Source organism: Ranitomeya variabilis, chromosome 2, assembly GCF_051348905.1.
Source record: "Ranitomeya variabilis isolate aRanVar5 chromosome 2, aRanVar5.hap1, whole genome shotgun sequence".
Lineage (NCBI taxonomy): Eukaryota > Metazoa > Chordata > Amphibia > Anura > Dendrobatidae > Ranitomeya > Ranitomeya variabilis.
Genome location: NC_135233.1, coordinates 200544406 through 200567969, shown reverse-complemented (window position 1 = coordinate 200567969; position 23564 = coordinate 200544406). Strand labels below are relative to the sequence as shown.

The following is a 23564-nucleotide window of genomic DNA, read 5'->3' as shown; positions in this document are numbered from 1 at the left end:
AGACAACTTGAGATTAACCTTTTAATTTTGCAATGATTCACATCCCAATGTGAAATATTCAGAGTGTGCACCTTACCATAGGTAGAAAATATGTATAACATGTTTATTTTTGTGGTAGAAACTTTCATGGTAGAAACTTCAGTTGCCATTTAAAAAAAAAAAAATAAAAACTGGATTATAACCTAAAGGGATGAGAAATATTATTGTAAAGGAAAAAAATGCATGTGACATCCTCTTGTAGTTGAACTAGCAGCAGTGCTCCGATCTATAATCTAGTCTGTATGATGATCATGTATGTGAAAATGTAACGACAAAGCTGTTGTGTGGGTTGTGAAACCTATGTACGTTTTTTTTTTTTATGCCAATCCAATACATGTAGTTTGGGTTGACTATATGACAATAAGAGGAAAGAGATTTTGGAAATTTTACACATCTATGCCTGCACTTTTCTCCTGTGATGTTCAGCTTTCCTTTAATTCTACATGTTGTATTTTGAGAATAAAAATGATATATTATGGAATCTTCTGTGTCCTAAAAGCTCAGCCATGCACCCTTTCCCTCCAAAACCCTGACTGTGACAGAATAGGCTGCAGCAGGAGGGTCCCCCATGTACGGAAAGACACAGACATGAATTACCCCACCCCTAGGCTAGGTCATTCCCCTCATCTGTTAAAGGGTTGCTCTTGTGTTACATTTTCAGGAGTGCACTGTTCCCCTGCCTCCCGAATTCCTGTTTGCCGCCAGGGGCAGTGTGCTCCTGAATATTTTACAGTTCACTCTAGCTTCATCGGAGGAGTACAGGGACAATAAAGCTGGCTATATTGTGTGCTCCACCACTAAGGAACACTTTATATCAGGGATGTGGAGTCGGTAAGCCAAACCTCCAATTCCGACTTTTCAATTTCCATGACACCGACTCTGACTCCACGACTCCGACTCCACAGCCCTGACAAGGCAGTGGAGTCGGTAAGCCAAACCTCCGATTCCAACTTCTCAATTTCCATGACTTCGACTTCACTAAGATCGACTCTGACTCCACAGCCCTGACAGCGGTGGAGTCGGTAAGCTAAACCTCCGACTCCTCAATTTCCATGACTGCGACTCCACCAAAATGGGCCCCGACTCCACAGCACTGCTTTATATTATGCTTGGCTTACAAGGCTGTATTAAAATGGTCACGTAAGCACAGTTTATCCTCGGCCCTGTTGCTGGACTACAGGAGTGGCTGGTGACCTAGACAGCGAGTAAGAAAATATTAAATCCTCTGTTCTTGAGAACAAAGAGGCTTTTTAATCAGCATAAAATTGCAATGTTACGTGTTATTATTGAAACAACCCCTTTAACAAGATAGAAATAGAAAATTTGTACAAAATTGTTTCAGAAACCTGTAAAAAAATACTGCAGGCTGTCAGATAAGTTTATCTCTTGCAGCCTTAGAGCTGTATCTGCTTCAAAGTTGATATTTTTTCCTGCACAGTGATCCTCTTGGCCACCGGCTGTGCAGGGAAATGCTGCAGGGAGCCATTCGCTTAAATGGAGCTGCGCTGTAGTGCCTTGCACAGCCGGTGTTCGGGAGTGCCACTGTGCAATACACAACTGTGGAAGGGATGTGGTGCTAGAGCAGTGCTGTGACCCCCATCAATCTCCACTCACAAAGTGATTACATACCCTAGCAATATGCCATCGCTTTCTGGGATGGGAATAACGATGAGGCTTTACTATGCCTAGAAACTGAATGTGAATGATTTCAGATGACTTTTATAAAGCATCATACATAAGGGACAATAACCTTTCAAAATATGTTTTATGCCTGTAATGCTAGGAATGGCCCTGGGGAAACTCATCACAAAGGAGACTATGCCAATTTTAAGGCATCTAAACTTACCCTTCTCCAAGTGGAAGAAAGCGATATAAGTTAATATCCAAGTAGTTAACCCCTTCTTAATGCAGGCAATTTTCATTTCAATTTGACAGAAACTTCAGAATTTTCCGACTTTGAATGTTCATGCCATTAAATCACAGAGATATGTCACACAAAATACTTAATAAGTAACATTTCCCACATGTCTACTTTACATCAGCACAATTTTGGAACCAACATTTTTTTTTGTTATGGAGTTATAAGGGTTAAAAGTTGACCAGCGATTTCTCATTTTTACAACACCATTTTTTTTTAGGGACCACCTCACATTTGAAGTCATTTTGAGGGGTCTATATGATAGAAAATACTCAAAAGTGACACCATTCTAAAAACTGCACCCCTCAAGGTGCTCAAAACCACATTCAAGAAGTTTATTAACCCTTCAGGTGCTTCACAGGAATTTTTGGAATGTGGGAAAAAAATGAACATTTAACTTTTTTCACAAATTTACTTCAGATCCAAATTTTATTTTGACAAGGGTAGCAGGAAAAAATGGGCTCCAAAATTTGTTGTGATTTCTCCAAAGCATGCCAACACCCCATATGAGGGAGAAAACCACTGTTAGGGCGCACGGCAGAGCTCGGAAGGGAAGGAGCGCCATTTGACTTTTTGAATGCAAAATTTGCTGAAACAATTGGCGGACGCCATGTCGCGTTTGGAGAGCCCCTGATCTGCCTAAGCAGTGGAAACCTCCAACAAGTGACCCCATTTTGAAAACTAGTCCCCTCAAGGAATGTATTTAGATGCATGGTGAGCACCTTAAATCCCCATGTGTTTCACAGAAGTTGAACCGTGAAAATAATAAAATAACATTTTAGCCCCAAATTTTGCATTTTCATAAGGGTAACAAGAGAAATTGCTCCATACAATTTGTAGTGCCATTTCTCTTGAGTACACCGATGCCCCATATGGGGGTAATACTACTTTTGAGGCACAATGCAAACAAGGCTCAGAAGGGAAGAGGCGCCATATTGTAGTTCAGATGTTGCTGGAATGGTTTGAGGGTGCCATGTCACATTCGCAGAGCCCCTGAGGTGCCAGAACAACAGAAACCCCCTATATGTGTGTAAGGTGTCAAGTTCCCACCACTGCACAGGGGGAATCTCAAACCATGTCTCCTGCGGTCTCCCATTCTCGTCCAGCCACAGTGGAGCCTGCTCAGCAGAGACATCAGTCCCAGCATCTGGCTCAGGCTGATACTGGACAATTAGTTACTAATGCCCTTCTAGGCTCTGTCATTGTAGCCAGCAATGTTCAGCAGCGAGCAGGTCTTTCTGGGACTAAGTCCCGCTTTTCCCATAGTGAGCATGCCCACAGGACGACCTCCCATTGGAGGTCGGGGGTCACATGTGCAGGTCCTAAACCAGTTCCTGTTGGACCACTAGGAAGGTCTTTGAGTGCTAAAACTGTAAAAGGTTTGCATGGCCATACGGCCATGCGCTAGTGCCAAACCAATGTTAAAGAGCTCAGTGCCAGTGTGGTCATGCTTGTATGTGGTCAGGGTTTGGCTAAAAAAAGCCCCTAGAATACCGGCACCTCCAGTGAGGAGTTTGTATGTTTGGATTCAGGGCCTTGGCTGAAATAAGCCCCTAGAATACCGGCACCTCCGGTGAGGAGTTGTTTGTTATTCTAACTGCAAGACCACAGTTTTGCTCTGTTTGGTAGCTGTGTTACTCTGTGAGGTTAACGGCACAGCATCTTGTTATTTTAGCGAATCTGTGAAGTAACAAAGTTCCCTAATACCGCCATATAGTACCACCTATTACTAGCAGCAGGGCTCTCCTGCACGGCGGACCCTGGGTTATGAATGCATCAACTGTCTCATATATATATTCAGTGCGTTCCGCCAACCCTAACAATATGTGACCTCATTTTACAAACTACACTCCCCCATGAATTCATCCAGTGCAGTGATCATCTTGACACCACTTGTTCCTCACAGAGTTTTAAACCACTGAGCAGTGAAGAAAATAAATTACATTTTTACCACTAAAATGTTGTTTTAGCCCCAAGCTTTTAGTTTTTCTAAGGGCTAATAGGATTTTTTTTTTTTACAACAAACAGGTCCTTTGTTTCCTGAGTGCGCCAATACCGTACATGTAATCGGGAAATATTTTTCAGGCACAGTGCAAAGCTCAGAAGGCAAGGGGTGCTAGATTTTACTGTTATGGTTTGCAGATGCCATGACCCACATTGAGAGCCCATGACGTGCCAGTACAGCAGAACCCCCCTCCATAAGTGACCCCATTTTACAAACTACACCTCTCAATGAATTCATCTAGGGTTGCAGTGGTCATATTGACACCATGGGTGTGTCACAGAAATTTATACCATTTGCAGTGAAGACAAAACAACTACATTTTTACCAGAAAAATTGGCACCAAAATTTGTCCCACAATTTCTACTGAGTGTGGCAATACCCCATATGTGGCTGTCTAGTACAACTTAGCCATACGGAGAGACTCGGGAGGAATTGAGCACCATTTGCCTCCTGGAGCGCAGATGTTTCTAGAACAGTTTGCGGACTCCATATACAGAGACCCTAAGGCTGCTGTCACACTAGCAGTATTTGGTCAGTATTTTACAATCAGTATTTGTAAGCCAAAACCAGGAGTGGGTGATAAATGCAGAAGTGGTGCATATGTTTCTATTATACTTTTCCTCTATTTGTTCCACTCATGGTTTTGACTTACAAATACTGATGTAAAATACTGACCAAATACTGCTAGTGTGACGGCAGCCTAATTGCTAAAAGAGCAGAATCCCCACTCAAGTGACTTCATTTTGGAAATTATACCCCTTGGGGAATTTATCTACAGGTGCAGTGACGATTTTGAATCCATGGGTATCTTCTAGAAACAAGCAACAATGAATGTTGCCAAGTGAAAATTGCAAACTGCTGTTGTAGTGACCAGTACGTTGTAGTCACCATTATGTTATACCCAGCCTGTACTTCTGAAGACATGCACCTGTAAGTTAGGCGGGCTCTCATCGCTTCAGAAATGCCAAACATGGATGCAATATATGGTTTAGGTACGTGGCATAACAAGCAGCAGTCGCTAATGAACTGCTGCGTCTCCAACTCCCCTAACATCCGAGGGTCTAGGCGAAGGAAGTAAGAGCACATCAGCCTAATAGCAGACACTGATTGGCTACTGGGATCATGTGACATTAGTCAGTGTCCGCTAGTGGGCTGCTGTGCTCCGGAGAGGTGTGAACACAGCAGCCCACTAGCAACCAGTACTTGGTCGTAGGGCTCACATGTCATAATTTGTCATGCAAACCCTGGAACACCCAGCGCCGGCACAAGAGATGAGAATAAAGTATCTTTATTTTACCTTTTGGAATTTAGTCATTAAGATCGAGGTCATACTTGCAAGTGCAATGCGAGAAGTTTCAACGCCCTCCAGCAACTACGTCACCGTGATTAACTGTTCAATTCTGAATTCCAATCACAGCGTTTTCAGGCAATAAAATTACCTGAAACGCTGATGTCCAGCCTATGATCAGGGCTGTAACAGCACCGATCATAGGCTGGAGCCTAGCAACCTCGGTGTCACCGGGGCCAGCTCTGATTGGTGCAATCGGACAATGACGTAGATCCACCAACCAGTGCACAGAGGTGATCTCACCTCACTTTGACCGCCCTGCATCACTGTTATTTTGTTGCGCTGTGCTAGACCTTGTGGTGCCATCACTGCTGGGGTTGCTGCTGCTGTTGAAGAAGGAAGACATTCCTGATCATCTCCTGATCCCTGATCTTTCCTAATCCACCCCAATCCCCTTTTTTCCTCTCTCACCCTCTAACAATCTCCCCCTCTATAACTTTTATACCCAAATTCCACTCTTCAAGTCCCTCTCTGCGCAAGCTACCGCAGCCTGCGGTATGGTCCACAAAAATCAGAAAGGCCTCCCTAAGATGCTAATTGGGCAGCTGCTCAAAAAGGGTGAAAGCAGAACCCACTGTAGTGACAACATGCTTGCGGTCAAGGACAAGAGGAATGTCATTTTCTTGGCCACCGAACATTGTGATGGCAGCACCCCCACCACTGTATGAAGTACCTCTACACAGGTCCACAAACAAGAACATGGGGGGAGTTGATCTCTCTGATCGAGTCCTCCAGCCGTACAGTGCAATGAGAAAAGCCAAGCTGTGGTACAAGAAGCTGGCCATGCAGGTTATACAGATGGCAATGTACAACACGTTTGTGCTATTGCGATGTTCAGTCGAGATCAGTACGTCGTACGTTCAGTTCCAGTTCCTACTATTTGGCAGTCAGTAAGGATCGGGCCTGTGATGGTGTGATATGTTATGTGACTATCATTTTGTGTATATTTCTATTTTACTGATTATCATGTGTTCTCTTGTAGTATGAGTTATTTGCCAATTGATGAATTGCTGTTATTTGCCATCTGATATCAGCCCCCACATTCCTGTAATGTTATCTCTCCACAGGGTCAGTGAATAAACCTGTTTGCTAATATGCTAATGACATATTGAACCAGCTTGTCGAAACAATGACCCCCTGTAGTGCCTTAATCCACCAGGCACCTTTGTCAGGTGTGGGAGGCCTGAAAACCACCCCAACCTGTCTGACAACTTCTGGACATAAGGAGAGGACAGGAGCTGGGGGGAAGTCAGTCTTGTTTTGGAACTATGAAGTGAACACAGCACGTCAGAGAGAGAAAGAAGGGAATATGGACTGTTATCCTCTGTGCTGGATTGTTGGACTTTTATTCTGTAACTGAACTGGTTTTGTGTTCTGGAATATTTTATCCTTTGTGTGGTGGACCGTATATGCGTATATGGACCTTTAGTACTTTTGCCTAAATAAAGGTCTTGGAATTATTCACTCTTCACTGGCGTAACCTAATGGAGAACCACACACAGAGTGAGTACAGAAATTGGACTGTATGCAGTTTACAGGAGAGAGCCAGAGACCTGGGCCTGAACTACCAGGGACTGACTAAAGAAGACTTAATTGACCTACTGGTGGGTGCTAGCCCGGCCACCTCCTCCCATATGTCTGAAGGACAAGCGCAGGAGACAGGGATCCCCACCCCAAAAAGCCAGTGGGTGGTGTGGTGTTATGGACCTGGTGGTTAGGAGCACCCGAAATGACCTGATGGTTAAAACAGAAAACCTGGGACAAGCTCTGAGGAGGTGGTAACTCTACTGACCGCAATCCCTAATCCTATCACACACACTAGAAATAGCCATGGAGCGTACCTAACTCTCCCTAGACGCCTCTTCACAGCCTAAGAGCTAACTACCCCTAAAGATAGAAATAGCAGCCTACCTTGCCTCAGAGAAATTCCCCAAAGTAAAGGTAGCCCCCCACAAATATTAACTGTGAGTTAAGAGGGAAGTAAACACAGGAATGAAACAGATTTTAGCAAAGGAGGCCGAATCTTCACTAGATAGACAGAGGATAGGAAAGGGAACTATGCGGTCAGTATTAAAAACTACAAAAACCACGCAGAGTGTGCAAAAAGACCTCCACACCGACTCACGGTGTGGAGGTGCAGCTCTGCACCCCCAGAGCTTCCAGCTAGCAAGGAAATATCATAATAGCAAGCTGGACTAGAAACATAGCATGTACTGAAAAATATATTCAAAAACCGATGAACAGCAAATGACTAGCAAGGACTTAGCTTCTGCTGGAGTAGACAGGTCATCTGAGAAATCCAAGAGAGATCTGAACCAGTACTGAGACATTGACAGCTGGCATGAACTAACGACCTGGGCAGAGTTAAATAGGGAAGCCAGCAGAAGCAATAAACGAGGGCAGCTGAGAAAGCCAACCTCAAAGATCAGCAGTTCCACTCAAAGCCACCAGAGGGTGTCCAAGGACAGAACTCACCAAAGTACCATTCACGACCACAGGAGGGAGCCCGAGAACGGAATTCACAACAGTACCCCCCCCCCCTTGAGGAGGGGGCACTGAACCCTCACCAGAGCCCCCAGGCCGATCAGGACGAGCCAAATGAAAGGCACGAACCAAATCGGCAGCATGGACATCGGAGGCAACAACCCAGGAATTATCCTCCTGACCATAGCCCTTCCATTTAACCAGGTACTGAAGCTTCCGTCTCGAAATACGAGAATCTAAAATCTTCTCCACCACATACTCCAACTCCCCCTCAACCAACACCGGAGCAGGAGGATCAACGGAAGGAACCATAGGCACCACATATCTCTGCAACAACGACCTATGGAACACATTATGGATGGCAAAAGAAGTTGGAAGGGCCAAACGAAACGACACAGGATTGATAATTTCAGAAATCTTATAAGGACCAATGAAACGAGGCTTGAACTTAGGAGAAGAAACCTTCATAGGAACATAACGAGAAGACAACCAAACCAAATCCCCAACACGAAGTCGGGGACCAACACAGCGACGTCGGTTAGCAAAACGTTGCGCATTCTCCTGAGACAACGTCAAATTGTCCACCACTTGAGTCCAAATTTGTTGCAACCTGTCCACCACAGAATCCACACCAGGACAGTCAGAAGGCTCAATCTGCCCTGAAGAAAAACGAGGATGAAAACCAGAATTACAAAAAAAAGGCGAAACCAAAGTAGCAGAACTATCCCGATTATTAAGGGCGAACTCGGCCAATGGCAAGAAGGTCACCCAATCATCCTGATCAGCAGAAACAAAGCATCTCAGATAGGTTTCCAAGGTCTGATTGGTTCATTCGGTTTGGCCATTTGTCTGAGGATGGAACGCTGAAGAAAAAGACAAATCAATGCCCATCTTAGCACAAAAGGACCGCCAAAACCTAGAAACAAATTGGGAACCTCTGTCCGACACAATGTTCTCTGGAATGCCATGCAAACAAACCACATGCTGAAAAAATAATGGAACCAAATCAGAGGAGGAAGGCAATTTAGGCAAGGGTACCAAATGGACCATCTTAGAAAACCGATCACAAACCACCCAGATGACAGACATCCTTTGAGAGACAGGAAGATCAGAAATAAAATCCATGGAAATATGTGTCCAGGGTCTCTTCGGGACAGGCAAAGGCAAAAGCAACCCACTGGCACGAGAACAGCAAGGTTTGGCCCGAGCACAAGTCCCACAGGACTGCACAAAAGAACTCACATCCCGTGACAAGGAAGGCCACCAAATGGACCTGGCAACCAAATCTCTTGTACCAAAAATCCCAGGATGACCAGCCAACACTGAACAATGAACCTCAGAAATAACCCTACTAGTCCATCTATCAGGGACAAACAGTTTCTCCACTGGACAGCGGTCAGGTCTATCAGCCTGAAACTCCTGCAGCACCCGCCGCAAATCAGGGGAGATGGCAGACAGAATCACCCCCTCTTTAAGAATACCAGCCGGCTCAGGGACTCCCGGAGAATCAGGCAAAAAACTCCTAGAAAGGGCATCAGCCTTCACATTCTTAGATCCCGGAAGGTATGAGACCACAAAATCGAAACAGGAGAAAAACAGTGACCATCGAGCCTGTCTAGGGTTCAACCGCTTGGCGGACTCGAGGTAAGTCAGATTTTTGTGATCAGTCAGGACTACCACGCGATGTTTGGCTCCCTCAAGCCAATGTCGCCACTCCTCGAATGCCCACTTCATAGCCAACAACTCCCGATTGCCGACATCATAATTACGCTCAGCAGGCGAAAACTTTCTAGAAAAGAAAGCACACGGCTTCATCAAGGAGCCATCAGAACTTCGCTGAGACAAAACAGCCCCTGCCCCAATCTCAGAAGCATCAACCTCGACCTGAAAAGGGAGCAAAACATCTGGCTGACGCAACACAGGGGCCGAAGTAAAACGACGTTTAAGCTCCTGAAAAGCCTCAACGGCCGCAGGGGACCAATTCACCACATCAGCGCCTTTCTTCGTCAAATCAGTCAAAGGCTAAACCACACTAGAAAAATTAGCGATGAAGCGACGGTAAAAATTAGCAAAGCCCAGGAACTTCTGAAGACTCTTCACAGATGTAGGTTGAGTCCAATCATAAATGGCCTGAACTTTAACAGGATCTATCTCGATAGTAGAAGGGGAAAAAATGAAGCCCAAAAAGGAAACCTGAACTCCAAAGAGGCATTTAGAGCCCTTCACAAACAACGCATTAGCACGAAGGACCTGGAACACCATCCTGACCTGCCTTACATGAGACTCCCAATCATCCGAAAAGACCAAAATATCATCCAAATATACGATCATGAACCTATCCAGATACTTCCGGAAGATGTCGTGCATAAAGGACTGAAACACAGATGGAGCATTAGAAAGCCCGAATGGCATCACCAGGTACTCAAAATGGCCCTCGGGCATATTAAATGCTGTTTTCCATTCATTGCCCTGTTTAATACGCACAAGATTATACGCCCCTCGAAGGTCAATCTTGGTAAACCAACTAGCCCCCTTAATCCGAGCAAACAAATTAGACAACAGAGGCAGAGGGTACTGATATTTGACCGTGATTTTATTGAGAAGGCGGTAATCTATACAGGGTCTCAGAGAGCCATCCTTCTTGGCCACAAAAAAGAACCCTGCTACCAACGGCGACGAAGACGGGCGAATATGCCCTTTCTCCAAGGACTCCTTTACATAACTCCACATAGCGGCATGTTCTGGCACAGATAAATTGAACAGTCAGCCCTTAGGGAACTTACTACCAGGAATCAAATTAATAGCACAATCACAGTCCCTATGAGGAGGTAGGGCACTGGACTTGGGCTCATCAAATACATCCTGGTAATCCGACAAAAACTCAGGGACTTCAGAAGTAGTGGAAGAAGAAATTGACATCAAAGGACCATCACCATGTATCCCTTGACAACCCCAACTAGACACAGACATTGATTTCCAATCCATTACTGGATTATGAACCTGTAACCATGGCAAACCCAACACGACAACATTATGCAACACCAAAAAGCGAATATTTTCCTGATGTGCGGGAGCCAAGTACATGGTCAGCTGAGTCCAGTACTGAGGTTTATTCTTGGCCAATGGCGTAGCATCAATCCCCCTTAAGGAAATAGGACTCTGCAAAGGCTCCAAGGAAAAACCACAGCGCCTGGCAAACTCCAAGTCCATCAAGTTCAGGGCAGCGCCCGAATCCACAAATGCCATAACAGAGTAGGACGACAATGAGCAAATCAGAGTAACAGATAAAAGAAATTTAGGCTGCAAAGTACTAATGGTGACAGACCTAGCGAACCTCTTAGTGCGCTTAGGACAATCAGAGATAACATGAGAGGAGTCACCACAGTAAAAACATAGCCCATTCTGACGTCTGTGTTCTTGCCGTTCAGCTCTGGTTAATGCCGTTCAGCTCTGGTCAAAGTCCTATCACATTGCATAGGCTCAGGCCTCCGCTCAGAGGACACCGCCAAATGGTGCACAACTTTGTGCTCACGCAAACGCCGATCAATCTGAATGGCCAAAGACATTGACTCATTCAGACCAGCAGGCGTGGGGAACCCCACCATAACATCCTTAAGGGCTTCAGAAAGACCCTTTCTGAAAATTGCTGCCAGGGCACACTCATTCCATTGGATAAGCACAGACCACTTTCTAAACTTCTGGCAATATACTTCTGCTTCATCCTGACCCTGACATAGAGTCAGCAAGATCTTTTCTGCCTGATCCACAGAATTAGGTTCGTCATAAAGCAATCCAAGCGCTAGAAAAAATGCATCCACATTAAACAATGCAGGATTTCCTGGCTCAAGGGAGAATGCCCAGTCTTGCGGGTCACCACGCAACAAAGAAATACTAATCTTTACTTGCTGAATGGGATCACCAGAGGAGCGGGGTTTCAGAGCAAGAAACAGTCTGAAATTATTTTTGAAATTCAAAAATTTAGATCTATCCCCAGAAAACAAATCAGGAATTGGAATTCTAGGCTCTAACAGCGGATTCTGAACTACATAATCTTGAATACTCTGTACCCTAGCAGTGAGTTGATCCACACAAGAGGACAAACCTTGAATATCCATATCTACACCTGAGTCCTGAACCACCCAGAGGTTAAGGGGAAAAGAAAGACAAAACAAGCTGCAAAGAAAAAAAAATTGACTCAGAACTTCTCTTATCCCTCTTTTGAGATGCATTAACACTTTGTGGGCCAGCTGTACTGTTATGGACCTGGTGGTTAGGAGCACCCGAAATGACCTGATGGTTAAAACAGAAAACCTGGGACAAGCTCTGAGGAGGTGGTAACTCTACTGTCCGCAATCCCTAATCCTATCACACACACTAGAAATAGCCGTGGAGCATACCTAACTCTCCCTAGATGCCTCTTCACAGCCTAAGAGCTAACTACCCCTAAAGATAGAAATAGCAGCCTACCTTGCCTCAGAGAAATTCCCCAAAGTAAAGGTAGCCCCCCACAAATATTAACTGTGAGTTAAGAGGGAAGTAACAAACACAGGAATGAAACAGATTTTAGCAAAGGAGGCCGAATCTTCTCTAGATAGACAGAGGATAGGAAAGGGAACTATGCGGTCAGTATTAAAAACTACAAAAACCATGCAGAGTGTGCAAAAAGACCTCCACACCGACTCATGGTGTGGAGGTGCAGCTCTGCACCCCCAGAGCTTCCAGCTAGCAAGGAAATATCATAATAGCAAGCTGGACTAGAAACATAGCATGTACTGAAAAATATATTCAAAAACCGATGAACAGCAAATGACTAGCAAGGACTTAGCTTCTGCTGGAGTAGACAGGTCATCTGAGAAATCCAAGAGAGATCTGAACCAGTACTGAGACATTGACAGCTGGCATGAACTAACGACCTGGGCAGAGTTAAATAGGGAAGCCAGCAGAAGCAATAAACGAGGGCAGCTGAGAAAGCCAACCTCAAAGATCAGCAGTTCCACTCAAAGCCACCAGAGGGTGTCCAAGGACAGAACTCACCAAAGTACCATTCACGACCACAGGAGGGAGCCCGAGAACGGAATTCACAACAGTGTGGTACGAAGAAGAGATGGCGGTTCTGGGCCCAGGCGTCTCTCAGGAGTACAAGGAGGAGGCTGCCCGCCGGGCACAGCGGAGACAAGAAGCAATGGAGCTTGAAATAGGGAGTAACGCAATGTGGAATGTAAACCCAACGATCCGGGAGCCTGTACGGATCACCCGGACAGACTTTAAGCCATTTGATGAGGCTTCCGGAGATGTGGAGGGGTTCTTCAAGGACTTTGAGCAGCAGTGTGCTGTGATGGAGGGGCCTCACTCTGGCTGGATGTGTTTGTTAGTGGGACTCCTGAACGTTAGTCTGGCGGAGGCTTACCGAACCATTGACTCACAGCGGAATCAGGATAATAACATTGTAAAACAGACTATCCTGGATTACCATGCTATCACCCCAGACTCATATAGGGCCAAGTTCCGAGACCTCCCATGTACCAAGTGGGATCGTTTAGGATGTATGCACATAAGATGTCCCAGGCATGTCGGAGATGGCTGGAAGCAGAAAACGCCTTTACTGTGGAAGATGTTATACAGGCGTTCATTATAGAACAATTTCTTGCCAAGTGCCCCGCAGAGGTACGGGAATGGGTCCGGGAGCGCACGTTGTGCACCGTGGATAGAGCTGCAGCCCTGGATGATGAAGCCCTTACTATCCGACCGCAATGGAGGAGGCTTCTGGACAATGAACCACAACCTGCTCCCGTGCCCTGTCCCCCTCCAATTATATCTGCCCCTCCACCCAGCCGCAGGCCGATGACAATCACAGCTCACAATCCTGGGCCCCAACAGTTCCGACCACCACCTGGGGGTATCACAGAGAGGAGATGTTATGGGTGTGGGCAACCTGGACATTTGCAGTCTGGCTGTCCCTCAAGGATTCGGAGGGAGCCCCACGCAGACCCACCTCGTCCAGTGCATCTTGTGCACCCCATCCTGCCTGAGGAAGAGCTACCACCACCCCCACCAGAGTAAACCACTGACCACGGCACCATAGATACCCCTGCTGGAGTGTACGGACTCCGGCCTTTGTCCATCAGAAATACACAGCAATGGCATTGCCACCTGCAGGATGTCTTAATTGATGGATACAAAGTGTCGGGATTTAGAGACACGGGGGCATTCCTGACTATCGCTGACCCCCATGTGGTTCGACCCAAGGCAATTCACCAGGGCCCGGGAATTCCCATTGTCCTGGCGGGGGGTGTCTGCAAATATATACAGAGAGCTTTGGTACGTTTGGATTTTGGTTTTGGAGAAAAACTGTGTTGGATTGGAGTTATGGAAGGACTTCCTGCAGATATCCTCCTTGGAAATGACATTGGGGAGTTGCAAAGTCATTTTGTGGGAGCAGAAGGTCCGTGGGTCTCTCCTTCTGAAAGAACAATTGGAGGGAGATATCGGAGATAACGTAACACCCATCATTCCCTACGTTCTAGAGTTCAGAGACTGTCTCGCCCAGCTAGCTACCTTGGCTAATGAACTTCAGCGAACGGCCCAGTCCAGACAAAAAACCTAGTGTGACCATAAAGCCAGGACCCGGGAATTTATGGACAAGTGCTCATGATTATTGCAACCCCTGCCACTGTACAAGGAACTATAAACTATTGAGCATTGTCGACTAAAGTGAGCAGGCCAGTGGTCTGTGTAGACCTAATGGCGTGCTCACTTATTATGAGGGGGGAGAGGTTGTGATGGTGTGATATGTTATGTGACTATCATTTTGTGTATATTTCTATTTTACTGATTACCATGTGTTCTCTTGTAGTATGAGTTATTTGCCAATTGATGAATTGCTGTTATTTGCCATCTGATATCAGACCCCACATTCCTGTACTGTTATCTCCACAGGGTCAGTGAATAAACCTGTTTGCTAATATGCTAATGACATATTGAACCAGCTTGTCGAAACAATGACCCCCTGTAGTGCCTTAATCCACCAGGCACCTTTGTCAGGTGTGGGAGGCCTGAAAACCACCCCAACCTGTCTGACGACTTCTGGACATAAGGAGAGGACAGGAGCTGGGGGGAAGTCAGTCTTGTTTTGGAACTATGAAGTGAACACAGCACGTCAGAGAGAGAAAGAAGGGAATATGGACTGTTATGCTCTGTGCTGGATTGTTGGACTTTTATTCTGTAACTGAACTGGATTTGTGTTCTGGAATATTTTATCCTTTGTGTGGTGGACCGTATATGGACCTTTAGTACTTTTGCCTAAATAAAGTTCTTGGAATTGTTCACTCTTCACTGGCTCTGTTGATTGTGTGATACCGGAGAAGGAACCTGTGACAGGGCCCCAATACTTCCAGAACTGAAGTGCTAGTATCGTACCAGACCAATATTTTGCCGGTGAGGTCCCTCAAACCTTAAAAGAAGGTTGCAAGGATACATAAGGACACCACTTATCAATGCGACACCTGCCCCAACAAATGACCTATTTTTAAAAGAATGCTTCAAACTGTATCACACCTCCATGCACAACTAAATTAATTTCTGATTTACACAACTCACATATGCCAACCTGATGCACTCTACACAACTTGCGTATGCCACCACATTATAAAACTGATATACAAGGAAAACACTAGCTGAGTTCCAATATAGGGGTCATTTGTGGGGGGTTTCTATTGTTTAGGCACATCAGGGGCTGTCCAAACGAGACATGATGCCCACCGACCAATCCATCAAAGTCTGGGTTACAAACCGTCACTCCTTCCTTCCGAAGCCCTGCCATATGCCCAAATAGTAGATTTCCCCCATTTATGGGGTATCGATGTACTCTGGAGAAATTGCACAATTTTTGGAGTCTATTTTCTCCTGTTACCCTTGTGAAAATAAAAAAAATTAAGGCTAAACACATTTTTGTTGAAAAATTGTGAATTTTTTTTTTTTAAATCTTCACAGCTCAAACTTCTAAACGTCTTTGAAAACACCTGCAGGTTCCAGTTGCTCACCACACATCTAGATAAGTTCCATGAGAGGTCTAGTTTCCAAAATGGTGTCACTTGTGGGGGGTTTCCACTGTTTTATCAGATCAACGGCTCTCCAAACGCGACTTGGCGTCTGCTCTCTGTTACAGCCAATTTTATGTTCAAAAAGTCAAATGGCGCTCCTTCCCTTCCTAACCCTGCTGTGTGCCCAAACATTAGATTTCCCCCACATATAGAGTACTGGCGTACTCAGGAAACCTTGTACAATAATTTTTGGGGTACATTTTCTCATGTTACCATTGTAAAAATAGAAACTGGGTCTAAAGCAACATTTTTGTGTAATAGAGTTAAATGATATTTTTTTCCTTACACATTGATTGAGTTCATGTGAAGCACCTGAAGGATTAATAAACATCTTGAATGTGGTTTTGAACATCTTGAAGGGTGCAGATTTTATAATGGTGTAATGACCTGGAGATTCATAATGGCTGATCATTTTTAGTATTTAGTGAACATGGTAAAATAGCTAAACAAAAAAAAGATTGTGGAATTGCACTGTTTTTTCAATTTCACCGCACTTTGAATTTTTTTCTTGTTTTCAAGGACACTATAGGGTAAAATCAATGGTGTCGTTAAAAAGTACAACTTGTCCCACAAAAAAAAAAAAGCCCTCACATGGCCATATTGATGTAAAAATAAAGTCATGACTCTGGGAAGAAGGTCAAAAATGGAAAAACCCAAGGTGGTGAAGGGGTTAAGGGCATAAGAATTTAAAGTTTGAAAATTGCAAAATTTTCCAAATTTTCTCCAAATTTCCGATATTTTCACAAATAAACGCAAGCCATATCAAAAAATTGTTTCTAATTCTAGACAAACCCCTTAACTTCAATAATCTCTTAGCTTTATCTCTACAGTATCAGCGACTTTTAGATCCCAAACCAACACCAGTTGTAGTCTGCTGGACAGCAGCAATAAGTTGGAGACCAGAGTTCTAATTTAGTGCCGCCGACCTAATGGCAGATTTGTTGTTCCGCTACGTCTGTGTCATAACTTTATGACTGTAGAATGTTGTGAATTTGGATTCTGGGCTCCCCCGGTGGCCGCTTGTGGAATTGGACTTGTCATCCTCTTTCCTGTTTCACCTGGTTCCATCAGTAGTGGGTGTCGCTATTTAAGCTCATTTCTCTGGTGGTTTCTTGCCGGTCAACAATGTTATCTGATGCCTCTCAGTGCTTGTTCCTGCTTCTAGACTACTACTAGATAAGTTGGACTTTTGTCCATGTTTTGTTTTGCCTATTTGTTCCAGTTCACAGCTGAAGTTTTGTTACTGTGTCTGGAAAGCTCTCGTTGATCAGGGATTGCTACTCTGGCGTTATGAGTTAATGCCAGAGTTTAAGGTAATCTCTGGATGGTGTTTTGTTAGTGTTTTTCTGCTGACCATGAAAGTATACTATCTGTCTTCTGCTATCTAGTAAGCGGACCTCAAATTTGCTAAGACTATTTTCCTGCTGCGTTTGTTGTTTCATCTGAACTCACCGTCATTATATGTGGGGGGCTACTGTCTTCTTTGGAATATTTCTCTAGAGGTGAGCCAGGTCTTATATTTCCCTCTGCTAGCTATTTAGGTCTTAGGCCAGAGCTGGGCATCTAGCGATAAATAGGAAATGCTACCTGGCTATTTCTAGTTGCGCGGCAGGCTTAGTTCATGGTCAGTATAGTTCCATCTTCCGAGAGCTTGTCCCTCTATAGGCTTGCTATGATCTCTGCCTGCAGAGATCATGACAGTTTGACCGGCCTATAAAGTGTTAAAGACCCAGGTTGAGAAAGGAGAGTTATAAGAAGTCTGCTGGAATTTTTTTTTTTTTTTTTTTTTTTTTCCTCCAGTCTGCCTTGCTGCAGTCTTTTTTCTCTCTCTCCTCCTAATCTCTGTATGGCTCTGTGTGCACCTGACAATAATGGATCTCCAGAGTGTAACTGCGGGTTTGAATAATCTCATCACGAAAGTACAAAATTTACAAGATTTTGTGGTACATGCTCCGGTATCTGAGCCGAGAATTCCTTTGCCGGAGTTCTTCACAGGGAATAGAGCTAGCTTCCAGAATTTCCGAAATAATTGTAAGCTTTATTTGTCCCTGAAGTCTCGTTCAGCTGGAGACCCTGCTCAGCAGGTTAGGATTGTGATTTCCTTGCTCAGGGGTGACCCTCAAGATTGGGCCTTCTCATTGCCAGCAGGGGATCCTGCGTTACGCGATGTGGATGCGTTTTTGGGGTCCAGAAAATTTCCTTTTTGGGGTATATTTTTTCTCCCTCTTCCATTGAGATGGATCCCGTCAAGGTGCAAGCTATTTGTGACTGGACTCAGCCCTCCTCTCTTAAGGGTCTTCAGAGATTTTTGGGCTTTGCCAACTTTTACCGCCGATTTATTGCTGGTTTTTCGGATGTCGTTAAACCACTGACTGATTTGACCAGACAAGGCGCTGATGTTGCTAATTGGTCCCCTCATGCTGTAGTGGCCTTTCAGGAGCTTAAGCGCCGTTTTGCCTCTGCCCCTGTGTTGCGTCAGCCTGATGTGAATCTGCCTTTTCAGGTTGAGGTTGACGCTTCGGAGATCGGAGCTGGGGCAGTGTTGTCGCAGAAAGGTTCCGACTGCTCCGTCATTAGGCCTTGTGCCTTCTTTTCTCGCAAATTTTCGCCCGCAGAGCGGAATTATGATGTTGGGAATCGGGAGCTTTTGGCCATGAAGTGGGCGTTTGAGGAGTGGCGCCATTGGCTCGAGGGGGCTAGGCATCAGGTGGTGGTATTGACTGACCACAAAAATTTGATTTATCTTGAGACTGCCAGACGCCTGAATCCTAGACAGGCGCGCTGGTCTTTGTTTTTTTCTCGCTTTAATTTTGTGGTGTCATACCTACCGGGTTCTAAGAATGTTAAGGCAGATGCCCTTTCTAGGAGTTTTGACCCGGACTCTCCTGGTAATTCTGAACCCACAGGTATCCTTAGGGAGGGAGTAATTTTGTCGGCCGTTTCTCCTGATCTGCGGCGGTCCTTGCAAGAGTTTCAGGCGGATAGACCGGATCGTTGTCCGCCTGATAGACTGTTTGTTCCGGATGATTGGACCAGCAGAGTCATCTCTGAGGTACATTCTTCTGCATTGGCAGGTCATCCCGGAATTTTTGGTACCAGGGATTTGGTGGCAAGATCCTTCTGGTGGCCTTCCCTGTCACGAGATGTGCGAGTCTTTGTGCAGTCATGTGACGTTTGTGCTCGGGCCAAGTCTTGTAGTTCTCGGGCTAGCGGACTGCTGTTGCCCTTGCCTATTCCTAAGAGGCCTTGGACACACATCTCGATGGATTTTATTTCAGATCTGCCTGTTTCCCAGAAGATGTCTGTCATCTGGGTGGTCTGTGACCGTTTCTCTAAAATGGTCCATTTGGTTCCTCTGCCCAAGTTGCCTTCTTCTTCTGAGTTGGTTCCTCTGTTTTTTCAGAATGTTGTCCGATTGCACGGTATTCCTGAGAATATTGTTTCTGACAGAGGTACCCAATTTGTGTCTAGATTTTGGCGGGCATTCTGTGCTAGGATGGGCATAGATTTGTCTTTTTCATCTGCTTTTCACCCTCAGACTAATGGCCAGACCGAGCGGACTAATCAGACCCTGGAGACATATCTGAGGTGTTTTGTCTCTGCTGACCAGGATGATTGGGTTGCTTTTTTGCCATTGGCAGAGTTCGCCCTCAATAATCGGGCCAGCTCTTCCACCTTGGTGTCCCCGTTTTTCTGTAATTCGGGGTTTCACCCTCGATTTTCCTCCGGTCAGGTGGAATCCTCGGATTGTCCTGGAGTGGATGCGGTGGTGGAGAGATTGCATCACATCTGGGGGCAGGTTATGGACAATTTGAAGTTGTCCCAGGAGAAGACTCAGCGTTTTGCCAACCGTCATCGTCGTGTTGGTTCTCGGCTTTGTGTTGGAGATTTGGTGTGGTTGTCTTCTCGTTTTGTCCCTATGAGGGTCTCTTCTCCTAAGTTTAAACCTCGGTTCATCGGCCCTTATAGAATATTGGAGATTCTTAATCCTGTTTCTTTCCGTTTGGACCTCCCTGCGTCCTTTTCCATTCATAACGTTTTTCATCGGTCGTTGTTGCGCAGGTATGAGGTACCTGTGGTACCTTCAGTTGAGCCTCCTGCTCCGGTGTTGGTTGAGGGTGAGTTGGAGTACGTTGTGGAGAAAATTTTGGACTCTCGTGTTTCCAGACGGAGACTCCAGTATCTGGTCAACTGGAAGGGTTACGGCCAGGAGGATAATTCTTGGGTCAATGCATCTGATGTTCATGCTTCTGATCTTGTTCGTGCCTTCCATAGGGCTCATCCTGGTCGCCCTGGTGGATCTGGTGAGGGTTCGGTGCCCCCTCCTTGAGGGGGGGGTACTGTTGTGAATTTGGATTCTGGGCTCCCCCGGTGGCCGCTTGTGGAATTGGACTTGTCATCCTCTTTCCTGTTTCACCTGGTTCCATCAGTAGTGGGTGTCGCTATTTAAGCTCATTTCTCTGGTGGTTTCTTGCCGGTCAACAATGTTATCTGATGCCTCTCAGTGCTTGTTCCTGCTTCTAGACTACTACTAGATAAGTTGGACTTTTGTCCATGTTTTGTTTTGCCTATTTGTTCCAGTTCACAGCTGAAGTTTTGTTACTGTGTCTGGAAAGCTCTCGTTGATCAGGGATTGCTACTCTGGCGTTATGAGTTAATGCCAGAGTTTAAGGTAATCTCTGGATGGTGTTTTGTTAGTGTTTTTCTGCTGACCATGAAAGTATACTATCTGTCTTCTGCTATCTAGTAAGCGGACCTCAAATTTGCTAAGACTATTTTCCTGCTGCGTTTGTTGTTTCATCTGAACTCACCGTCATTATATGTGGGGGGCTACTGTCTTCTTTGGAATATTTCTCTAGAGGTGAGCCAGGTCTTATATTTCCCTCTGCTAGCTATTTAGGTCTTAGGCCAGAGCTGGGCATCTAGCGATAAATAGGAAATGCTACCTGGCTATTTCTAGTTGCGCGGCAGGCTTAGTTCATGGTCAGTATAGTTCCATCTTCCGAGAGCTTGTCCCTCTATAGGCTTGCTATGATCTCTGCCTGCAGAGATCATGACAGTAGAAGGTATCACTGGAGACCATTTGTAGCGCAGCGTTGGGCTAACCCTCTTCGTTATATCGCTGTGCTGCAGTTACTAGGTGAAAGGTGCCACTTCTGTCTGGTTACTTTCCCCAGTCATGGTCCTGATTAGAAGATTGTTAGTACTTTTCATTGATCTTAAGATTCCTATATATAGTGCGAGTGTAGAGCTGTAAGGAGAAAGTTGTGCAACAAAATACACCGTGTACCTGAAGTGAGCACTGCTGGGTTTTAGGACACCATTGTTGGACAACTGCCCATATCTACACTAGGCCCAACCTAAGTAATTGATAACAATAGGCACAGCTGCATATTAAATGCCAGGGGGTAACACCAATGGTGGCCCACCCTCTGAAAACCAACACCAACTCCAAAAGACATAAAAATAAGCAGAAATAAGGAGTAAAAGGTGAGAAAAGAGTAAGAGTCAAATACAAATTTTATTAAATACCAAAGGTAATAACTCATACAATGCAACAACAATACACCAAGACAGTACAGATATGCCAGGGCCACCCATTAAAGATAAATAGATTAAATATTCTATACAAACACAACAGTGAGGCATGAAAGCCACAGTCCAGAAGGTATGCTTAGATAAAGATCCTCCCAGAGTACTGGGGAGAAGGTTATCAGCGGTATCAGGATGTCAAAAGACCCCGATGCGCGTTTCGCGAGCACAAGACGCCGCTTTCTCTCTGTACTGTCTTGGTGTTTTGTTATTGCATTGTATGAATTTTTACCCTTTGATATTTAATAAAATTTGTTTTTGACGCTTACTCTTTTTTCACCTGTTACACCTTATTTCTCCTTATTTCAACCTAAGTAAATGTAGCTATGACTACAATGTGATTGACTACATGGGACCACAAGTTTGCAAATCACATCCGAACAGGCAAGCAGAGCACAATCCTAACAGTGTGTGTATTTCACACTGTTAGGAATTGGCATCATACAGTCACTGCCTGTCCTAGAAAACCCCATGAATGTCACATTTGTCCCCCCCAAAAAAGCATATGTTTGCATCACCTTGCATGCCCTTCATTCTTTTTTTAGTTCTTTCCGAGTCTATGTGAACAGCAAAGCACAAATGTGCTGTGAGCAAGGCCTTAATTGGCCTAATGTCTGTGGTGTCCTCTGCAAGTAGCAGCATCTGGGAAATAGTGATAAGAAATAGCAGCTTCTCAAACTGCGCAGACACCAGGGACCAAAGACGAATTAAACCTATTAATAACCAGTTAGGAAACACACAGATAGCTAGAATTAACAGTATCGTGAGACCCCTGATGTTACCTTACTACTTACACCTCTGCTCATTTCAGCAGGTTTTTTTTTAACCCAGGGTACCATCCATAACAAAATTTATGACCTGATGTTCTAAAATTCCAGAGACTTAATTACCGGTGTGATGACTTACTTATTCATTATCACCTTAAAGGGGGAATGTGCCATTAGAAAAATACCTATTATATAAATCAGGTTTCTTTTTAAAAAATGTTGGATAACTTTTATTTGTCATGATCTATTTTACTCCTCCCCCCCAAGCCTGTTTTCACCTTCATGACCAGGTCAAATTTTACAATTCTGACCAGTGTCGCTTTATGTGGTAATAACTCTGGAACGCTTCAACGGATCCCACTGATTTTGAGAATGTTTTTTCGTAACATACTTCATGATAGTGGTAAAAAAATTTCAATGTGACATGTTTATTTGTGAAAAAAAATGGAAATTTGGCAAAAAGGAGAAAATTTATTGTGCAGCCCTCTAAAAGCGACCCCATTTTAGAAACTAGACACCTTGAGGAATGGATCTAGATGTGTGGTTGGCACTTTGAACCCCCAGGTGCTTCACAGAAGTTTATAACGTTGAGCCATGAAAATGAAAAAAATCGTATTTTCCCCACAAAAATGTTATTTTAGCCCCAAATTTTACTATTTCATAAGAGTGACAGGAGAAATTGCATCATACAATTTGTTGTGCAATTTCTCCTGAGTACACCGATACCCCATATGTGGTTTGAGGCACAGTGCAAAACTCAGAAGGGAAGAAATGTCATATTGGAGTTCAGATTTTGCTGAACTGGTTTTGGGGTGCTATATTACCGTACATTAGCAGAGCTCTTGAGGTGCCAGAACAGTAGAACCTCACATAAGTGACCCTGGACTCCGTCTGGCCTCTGTACAGCATTGTCCTTCTTTTCAGAAGTGCACAAAACTGTGGTCGACCGCACTTTTATGTACGCTTAAAAAGACACACCACCGGATCATAGGCCAGACAGCCTCCACAGTGTTTCCATCTGCCTCATTATAGGAAATCTTCCACCGGGGGTTCCTTCTGAATCACACATTTCAGAGATTTACATGGAATCCCAGGTGTAAGCATAGAGCGCAAAAAAATGTGAGCCGAGCATTCTTTGGGAGGCATAATAAGCAAATCAACAGCATGTGAAGAATTGGTTTATTTTTTATGCCGTTCCTCGTGCGGTATGTGATTTAGGCAACTTTATTCTTCGGGTCTGTGCGATTACAGAGATACCAGATTTATATTGGATTTTTATGTTTGGCTGCTGTCACACACTAAAAGCCGCTTA

The 23564-nt window shown here is 44.8% G+C and overlaps 1 protein-coding gene across 4 annotated transcripts in view; it reads right to left on the bottom strand.

The window, feature by feature from the left end:
* Nucleotides 1-23564, bottom strand: part of ASTN2 (astrotactin 2) — a 939506-nt gene that overhangs the window by 275000 nt on the left and 640942 nt on the right. The window lies entirely within an intron of this gene.